Genomic DNA, 9,250 nt, shown 5'->3' with positions numbered 1-9,250 from the left:
AGCCTGTGCTCCGCAACGGGAGAGGCCACAACAGTGAGAGGCCCGCGTACCACAAAAAAAAAAAAAAAAAAGATGGTGTTACAAAGCGGCTGCCAACGTCCGACATGGCCCACTCAGGTGGAAACATGGCACAGCGCAAGGAAAAACCTCTTCGTTTTCTCCAGCTTCCTTGAAGCACAGCGTATGTGCAAAGACCTAGGCCTTCCTCTTCCCCTCCCCCTAGCCCTAGATCAGCTCCAGCTGGGAACCCGGCCCAGCTGCTCTTGTAAAGATTTGTTATAACACTGGCTAAGAAAACAGAAGCAGGTTCTGAAAAGGTATTCTGCAGCCGGAAGCGGCCTCTGTCTTCAGGTTCCTGGGGGGGGGGGGGGGGGGGCTGGGGTTCCTTTGGTTTTGACCAGAACACTTCTCCACCGGGGGGCCAGGCTCAGCTTTGCCTTGCAGTAGTTCAGTTACTGTACAGGAGCAAGATTTAACTTCACAGAGGTGCTCTGCTGGGTTGCTCTCTCGTCGGTTAGGACTCCGGACTTTACATCCGATATCCTCTCTCCTGAAGAATCTTTGCCTTCTCGCTCGGCTCAATGACAATGCCATTGGTAGAATTATTTAATTCTCTGGAGACAACACAGAGGAATTCTGCCTGATCCTCATTTCCATAGTCATAGGAAGATCCGATGCTGATTAGCTGTTCGAATTTCCAACCGTCAGACATAGTGGACACCATCTGCGTGAGCTCCTCGTCTTGGCACTGCAGGACTCTGTACACGTGCTTCACGGGGCCCTGTGAAGTTCTGTTCTCGTTGTCCCGTATCCTTTCCTTAACAAGTCGCACGAGAGACGCAACGTTGTAAAACTCCGCTTCCTCCAGCCACACCTTCTTCTGCCAACTCCTTCGTAATGATGAGCTTCCCAGGGCGGAGGTAGTTCAGGGTAGGACCAAAGTAGGTAGTGTCCCTGTCAATCAGATAGGCCCCTGTCTCGTCCTTGTCTGAGTCCAGCTCCGGGTCCTCCTGGCAGCAGAGGCGGCAGAGAAAAGACTTGGGCTCCCGGCCTAGGATCGGCCTGGTGGTCACGAAGTAGGTGCCGCCCACGTTCAGCCGGACCCAGCGGGCGGCTCCACCGGCCCCTGCCCGCGCGGGCGGTCCGGGACCCGGCTCCAGCGACTGCGCGGCGGCGGTGGGCTGGCGGCCGTGCCCGCGGGGCGTCGGGCCAGCGGGGCGAGGGCTGGGGGGGCTCGCGACCCGGGCCGCCCCCGTCGCCCAGCCCACTCCCGCCACCCCCTCCCAGCCCCGCCATCGCCGGGTCCAGTTACAGCTCCGCCATCTTGGGCCGCCGCCGCCGCTGCCCGCGCGCCTATGATATTTTTTGTATGACTGAAATTCAGTAAAACATCAAAGACTACTGAAGTCAGTTATGTTTGTGTGTGTCTGTATTTTGTGAGTTTGGAGGATTAATAAAATAAAGACATACATAATTCATACATTAGCATATATATTGCTTAAATTTTATTTTATTGCCTGAGTTTACAAAGTCACAAATTATGCTACTATAATTAAAAATTTCACATAACTTGTGTTCTGTTGATAGTAATTATCTAAAGAATTTTAAACAGAAGATGTGTGTTCGAAAAAATTCAGTCTCCCTCCTATGTATCTCTGACACCCACACTATGACCACACTCACAACACTTCTGACACCAGATATGTGTGGGTTTCCCCACTAAGCAATTCTCTGCAACACCAGGTGGGTGTCCTACAATTCAACTCAATTCTGACACTATCTACCTGGAGACAGAATTAGATTCCACAAGTTAAAGACTCAGTCCCACAAGACTGCCCCACCCTCACTTCAGAGGCCAATTGCAAGCCCAGACTATTACCTGTACTTCTGACCATCCAGCTGTAAATCGGAAGTTCCCGTGACCCCCTCCTCGCGTTTGATTAACTTGCTAGGGTGACTCACAGAACTCAGAGAAACAGTTTACATACTGTTTACCAATTTATTATAAAAGGATATGATAAAAGATACAGATGAACTGGCAGATGGAAGAGATGTGTAGAGCAAAGTATGTGGGAAGAGGGTTGGAGCTTCCAGCCCTCCCTGGGTGAGTCACTCTCCCCAAATCTCCACATGTTCACCAACCCGGAAGCTCTCCAAACCTGGTACTTGCGGTACATTTATGGAGGTTTCCTCACATAGGCATGGTTGATCATTAACTCCATTTCCAACCCCTCTCCCCTCTTTGGAGAATGGGGGATGAGACTGAAAATTCCAAGCTTCTAATCATGGCTTGGTCTTACTGGTGATCCAGCCCCCATTCAGGACCCCACCAAGAGCCACCTCAAAAGACACTGCTGTCACCCAGGAAATTCTAAGGGACTTAAGAGCTCTGTGTCAGGAACTGGGGCCAAAGATCAAATATTAGAACAAAAGATGCTCCTAGTGCTCTTATCAGTTAGGAAATTACAAGGGTTTGGGGAGCTTGTGCCAGAAACCAGGAACAGAGACCAATATATGTTTTCTATTATCTCACAAGATGTAACTGCATTAAAATTGTATACATTTTTAATATATTTACATCAAATTTTTAAATTAAAGTAGGTAGCAAAAATCAAAATAGTAAAACATTTTCATATGTTTCAAAAACATTTTTCTTATAAAATATTAAAAAAAAATTGTGTATTAAAGTTAAATGGCAGGACTTCCCTGGTGGTGCAGTGGTTAAGAATCCGCCTGCCAATGCAGGGGACACGGGTTCGAGCCCTGGTCCAGGAAGATCCCACATGCCACGGAGCAGCTAAGCCCGCGAGCCACAACTACTGAGCCCACGTGCCACAACTACTGAAGCCCACGCACCTAGAGCCCTTGCTCCACAACAAGAGAAGCCACCGCAATGAGAAGCCCGTGAACCGCAACGAAGAGTAGCCCCCGCTCGCTGCAACTAGAGAAGGCCCACGCGCAGCAACGAAGACCTAACGCAGCCAAAAATAAATAAAATGGAAAAAAAAAAAGTTAAAAGGCAGTGGTTGCCAAGGGCTGGGGGGTCGGGGGATGGGGAGTTAGTGTTTAATGGGTACAGAGTTTCAATTTTGCAAGATGAAAGGAATTCTGGAGAGGGATAGCGATGATGATTGCAAAACAATATAAATATATTTAATACTGCTCAACTGTATACTTAAAAATAGTTAAGGTGGTAAATTTTATGTTATGTGCATTTTACCATAATAAAAACATTTTTAATTAACTGGGAAATATAATCAACAGACATCAAATTTTTATCTGAATTATTTAAATAAAGATGACATTTTAAGTTTTTGAAAATTTAATTCTTATTAAATATTTTATAACAGTAAAACGATATAAAAAATCTGGTATCACATTTCACACATTAGGTTGAGACCTACATATATACCAAATTAAGAGTAATATAAATTTTTTATATTATGTTTTAAAATATTGTTTATATTATTTATATGTTTTAAAATATTGTTCAATATTTGGCCAATGTTCCTCAGTTGCGATGTTGTGAAAATCACCTTAATTCTGTGAGTACCTCCAGAACCATGAATTGGGATTCTAAGAGAAGCAAGAAAATGGACACTTGGAACCACTGGGGCAATCGCTTATATTTGTGTGATATTCAGTGATGATGTCTTTTCTCTTACCAAGCACTTCAGTCCCTCTAGCCACTCTGAAATGCTCTCCACCTCTGGCGTCCTCGGCAGCCCAACCCACAAGTCTCCACAGCATGTGGCTCTGGTCACCTTTGGTTTGAAGGACACAAGATGCCTGAACACCAGTCAGTAATGGGAGTGGATGTTCAAGGTCACAGGCCAGACTGTGCCAATGCCGACTAGCTGATCCTAAGCTAAGAGGTGCCCATGTGCTTGTTAATAAGTGTGTTTTTATGACCTGTATGGCTCTCTGAAATGTGGAGCACATTTCAGAGGCAGGGGTCCCTCTAGCCCAGATCTAAGCATGGTACTGGCTCTGGGAACCTGATCAGATCAAAATGAATTCAAGAAGGAAGTAATCATCCAGACCCTTGGCAAGAGTAAGTTTGACAGGCTTTCCTCCAGTTCTACTAACATAAGGAAACAACCATGCTTTTGTAGGAAGTTCCATCACAGCTAAGTGAAATGTCAACCAGGCAACAGCTAGCCTGAAGCTAGGTAATAAGAAAGCCCCTCACTGAGGCCTTCCCTGTTTCCTTCCCTCCACCAGGTAGTGACAGAGGAGAAGCTGTTCCTTCTACAGTCCCTAACACCAGGGATGCCATTTCCCCCCTCCAGTGGAAGTAAACTTCTCTCTTCAATTTGGTGTCAGTTTACAAAATATTTAAGTTTCAAATGCCGAGGCTAGAGGCTTGGCAGCTGGCCAGGAAGAGGCATGAGGCCAGAACTGAACTTTGCCCTTCCAGCAGACTGACTGTCCCCACTCTGCCTGCCTTTTTCACTCTGTCAAGTTCCCGGCATCATCATGGTGTGCCCCATCACCCCAGTGCCCCCGCCCCCATGCTGGGGGCATTATAGAACCCTCCCTGCTATTCCAGTGTGGAGAAAAGGGAAGTTCCCTACACTGTTGGTGGGAATGTAAATTGGTGCAGCCATTATAGAAAACAGTCTGGTGGTTCCTTAAAAACTAAAAACCAGCAATTCCACTCCTGGGCATATATCCAGAGAAAGCTCTAATGCAAAAAGATACATTCACCCCAATGTCCATAGCAGCACTATTTACAATAGCCAAGACATGGAAGCAACCTAAATGTCCATCAACAGATGAACAAATAAAGAAGATGTGGTACATATATACGATGGAATACTACTCAGCCATAAAAAAGAATGAAATAATGCCATTTGCAGCAACGTGAATGGACCTAGAAGTTATCATCCTAAGTGAAGCAAGTCAGACAAAGACAAATATCATATGATATTACTTACATGTGGAATCTAAAAAATGCTACAAATGAACTTATTTACAAAACAGAAATAGACTCACAGACGTAGAAACCAAACTTATGGTTACCAAAGGGGAAAGGGGAGGGGAGGGATAAATTAGGAGCCTGGGATTAGCGTATACACACGACTCTATATAAAATAGATAGAAAATAAAGTATAAGTATAGTATAGCACAGGGAACTACATTCAATATCTTGTAATAAACCATAATGGAAAAGAATCTGAAAAAAGAATATATATATATATCTGAATCACTTTGCTGTACACTAGAAACTAACACAACATTGTAAATCAACTATACTTCGATTTAAAAAAAAGACTATATTCAATGTCCTGTGATAAGCCATAATGGAAAGAAATATGAAAAAGAATATATATATGTATAACAGAATCACTTTGCTGTACAGCAGAAATTAACACAACATTCTAAATCAACTACACTTCAATAAAAATAAAAACAAACACACAAAAAAGAACTGTCCCTGCTATTTCTTTGAGCAAGAAGCTGAGATCTTCGACCAATGCAAAATCTGCAGTAGACTTCTCACCTGGGGAGGCGGCTACTGGTCTTCTACCCCATGACTCCATGAAAGAGGTTGATTTTCATTATTATGCATTCTCACTAAGGCTTTTTTCCATGAATTTTTAAACATAAGCATTCGTACGTCACAAAAAAAATCTCAAAAATGATTCCATTTTAGAGCTCGCTAGGTTAGTTAGATGGAGTTGCCATCAGTTAAGAGAACACAGGAGGAAAAACATAACGTAGATGGGAAAGTGATGAGGCCAGTTTGAGACATGTGAGGCGGCACAGCCCTTGGAAGTCAGTGAAATGGCTAATGGGCGATTGGAGATTTAAGCTGAAACTCCAAGGAGAAGTCTGGGATACAAATACATCTATCATTCCTGTCTACCGGTCAGATAAAATTTGGGGCCGAAGCATACTCATACCTTTATATTCCCACAGATAGAACAGCCCTTCAGTGACTGGGAAGGACAACTCCTAGGACTTATGTGATGTCACAAGGAGAAAAGCAGAGTTGTTGAGAAGAGTAGTTAGCTGAGGGAGCCGAAAATAGAGCTCTGTGGCAGAATCAGACCTCAGGTTTGTAGACTGCAGGTTTAACCCCAGGAAGTCAGTAGACAAAGGGGAAGTGAGGGGCTTAAGATAAGGCGGAACACTAAAGACAACTTAGCAGAATCTCCTCAAAAGGTTAGAGGAATTGTCCCAGGTCACTCAGCAGAGCACCTTAGTTAATCAGTGATTCAATTCTGTCTCCCCAAATTCTGGTCCCAGCTTTCCTGTGAATCCCCTGGGTGGCTGTCTATGTCTTTGTCTTATCTTTCAAAGGAGTGAGTGGGCAACTGCTCTACCCTAGAGAATTAAGAAACGTGTAAATGAATATATTTAACCTATAAAATTTATTCCATTTCATTGGAATAATAACTAATTATCCATTTAAAAGGGTTTATTAATAGATGAGTCACAGGTATGAAATGTACAGCATGGGGAATGTAGTCAACAGCTATGTAATATCTTTGCATAGTGACAGATGGTAAAAGTAGACTTATCATGATGATCATTCTGTAATGCGTAGAAATATCGAATCACTGTGTTGTGTACCAGGAACAATTACATTTCAAAACCAAACAAACTCATAGAAAAAATGATCAGATTTCTGGTTACCAGAGGTGGAGTTGGGGGGAGGGAGAACTGGATGATGGTGGTCAAAAGGTGCACACTTCCAGTTATAAGTAAGTACTAGGGATGTAATGTACAACATGATTAATATAATTAACATTATATTATATATAATGTGTTATATATATGTTATATATTATGTATCATATATAATATATGTTATATATGAAAGTTATTAAGAGGAAATCCGAAGAGTTCTCATCACAAGGAAAAAATATTTTTTTCTTTTTCTTTTAATTTGTATCTATATGAGATGATAGACGTTCACTAAACTTATCGTGGTAATCATTTCATGAAGTATATAAGTCAAATCATCATGTTGTACACCTTAAACTTATCCAGTGCTGTATGTCAACATATCTCAATAAAACTAGAAGAAAATACAATACAATACAATACAATAAAATAGGGTTTGTTGCATAAACTTGTGTACAGAATATTGAAATCATTTCATAGGTCGGAAGACTTAGTTGGAGGACAAAATAAACTAATCCCAAAACAATTCAGAGTTGTCACCTGTTCCTGACTTTCCTCATTCTCAACCATCATCCATTTGGCTTCATCCTGTGGTTTTGTTTTGGTTTTTTTCCCCAAAGAATAAAGCTTTGCTCTTCTCTCCCCAGCTTCCAGAATGGTGCCTGGCACATAGTAGACACTCAGCCAATAGTCACTGAATGACTGAATCAATCCTCTGAAAGTCTATTGGAATCAGATTCCTGATCAAAAAGAGTTACATCCTTCTCAACAACGGAAGTGTGTCTTTTTTCTTTTCTTTATAATTTTTTTTCAGATGACAAACGTCATTTGGAAAACTTGAAAATTTAGAAAAGTGGAGAATTTGGAAGCAGCAGAAAAGTTTTGAAGAGAAGAAATCCTGACATCTTACTACTCTGGGCTACCACAAAACAGTTGAAGGGTTTTAGGATTATAATTAATCAACTAATCTGTGGTCATAATTGAAATGTTAGAGATAGAGGCAAAAAGGGGAAAGGGAGGAAACTGTAGCATCCTCAGAGGAGAATGGGTGGTCCAGTGGTTAAGAATGCACCTTCCAATGCAGGGTACATGGTGGTCCAGTGGTTAAGAATTCACCTTCCAATGCACGGTACGTGGGTGGTCCAGTGGTTAAGAATCCCTGGTGGTCCAGTGGTTAAGAATCCACCTTCCAATGCAGGGTATGTGGGTTCAATCCCTGGTCGGGGAACTAAGATCCCACATGCCATGGGACAACTAAGCCCGCATGCCACAACTAGAGAAGATCTCGCGTGCCGCAACTAAGACCCAACACAGCCAAATAAATTTAAAATAAATAAATTTTCTTTTTTTTTTTTTTTTCAAAAAAGGAGAATGGCTCAGGTCTTGAGCTTTAAAGAAAGCAGTTTGCAGTTAGCAGTGCTTCTGGGACATTACTCTGAGCTGCCTGGGAGCCTGGGGCCAGGACAAGGTCTGGCCCTGAGGTAAGAAGATAGTTGGGACTTCCCTGGTGGTCCAGTGGGTAAGACTCTGTGCTCCCAATGCAGGGGGCCCAGGTTCAATCACAACTAAGACCCGGCGCAGCCAAAAAAATAAATAAGTATTTAAAAAAAAAAAAGAAGACAGCCACAGGCCCCCATAGCACATGTCTATTTAAAATGTATACATCAGAATTTAAAGTCAAAATTATTTAAATCATACTGAAATTTTATTAATTTGAAAGTTTAATTAAATCTTGGTAACTGTTTTTATAAATACATACCTTTTGCATTATTAGTGTTCAATGCCCATTTTGGGCTCCATAGTAGAGAGCTGACATCAGGTTTCCTGCACATTACAAGTGTGTGTGTGTAGGTACCATGCATATTATAGATTTAAGAGTAATACGGGGCTTCCCTGGTGGTGCAGTGGTTACGAATCCGCTTGCCAATGCAGGGGACACGGGTTCGAGCCCTGGTCCGGGAAGATCCCACATGCCGCGGAGCAACTAAGCCCGTGCACCACAACTACTGAACCTGCGCTCTAGAGCCTGCGAGCCACTACTGAGCCCGCGAGCCACAACTACTGAAGCCTAGAGCCTATGCTCTGCAACAGAGGGAAGCTACTGCAATGAGAAGCCCACACACCGCAACGAAGAGTAGCCCCTGCTCGCCACAACTAGAGAAAGCCCACACGCAGCAACGAAGACCCAATGCAGCCAAAAATAAATAAATAAATTTATTTTTTTAACAAAAAAGAGTAATACGAATTTTTTAATGTCTCATGGTGCTCCTAGCCACCATGTGGTACCTCTGGAACCACAAAGGCAAACAAGAATGCAGACGTGCAGCGTCAATGGGAAATTATACTTGATTATGTGTGAATCTCCTGCATTCATGCTCTCCGGAAGGAAGGGTTTGACAAATCAATTTGTCTTTTCTTTCACCTCAACTTTCTGCAGCTCAAATTCTCCCAGCCCTCTGAAGCAGTGGCCTCTCCAAGATCAGGGGAGGCACAGCCCACAGACCTTCACAGCATCCAGAAATAGTCGCCTTTTATTTTGAAAACACAGTGTAAGCCGCTGCGCAGAAGTATTTCCCTGGGGCCCGAACAGTTGTGAGTCACACCAGCTCCGGGC

At 43.0% G+C, this 9,250-nt stretch overlaps 1 pseudogene across 1 annotated transcript; it reads right to left on the bottom strand.

Annotated features, from left to right (window-relative positions):
* Window positions 1–496: 496 nt before the first annotated feature.
* LOC307180231 (BTB/POZ domain-containing protein KCTD2-like) lies at window positions 497–1,308 on the bottom strand (annotated as a pseudogene). The gene has a single exon. The product of its transcript is annotated as a BTB/POZ domain-containing protein KCTD2-like (transcript).
* Window positions 1,309–9,250: the final 7,942 nt, after the last annotated feature.

Source organism: Stenella coeruleoalba (assembly GCF_951394435.1).
Source record: "Stenella coeruleoalba genome assembly, chromosome: X".
Classification (NCBI taxonomy): Eukaryota; Metazoa; Chordata; class Mammalia; order Artiodactyla; family Delphinidae; genus Stenella; species Stenella coeruleoalba.
This window is presented reverse-complemented; position numbering and strand designations above follow the sequence as displayed.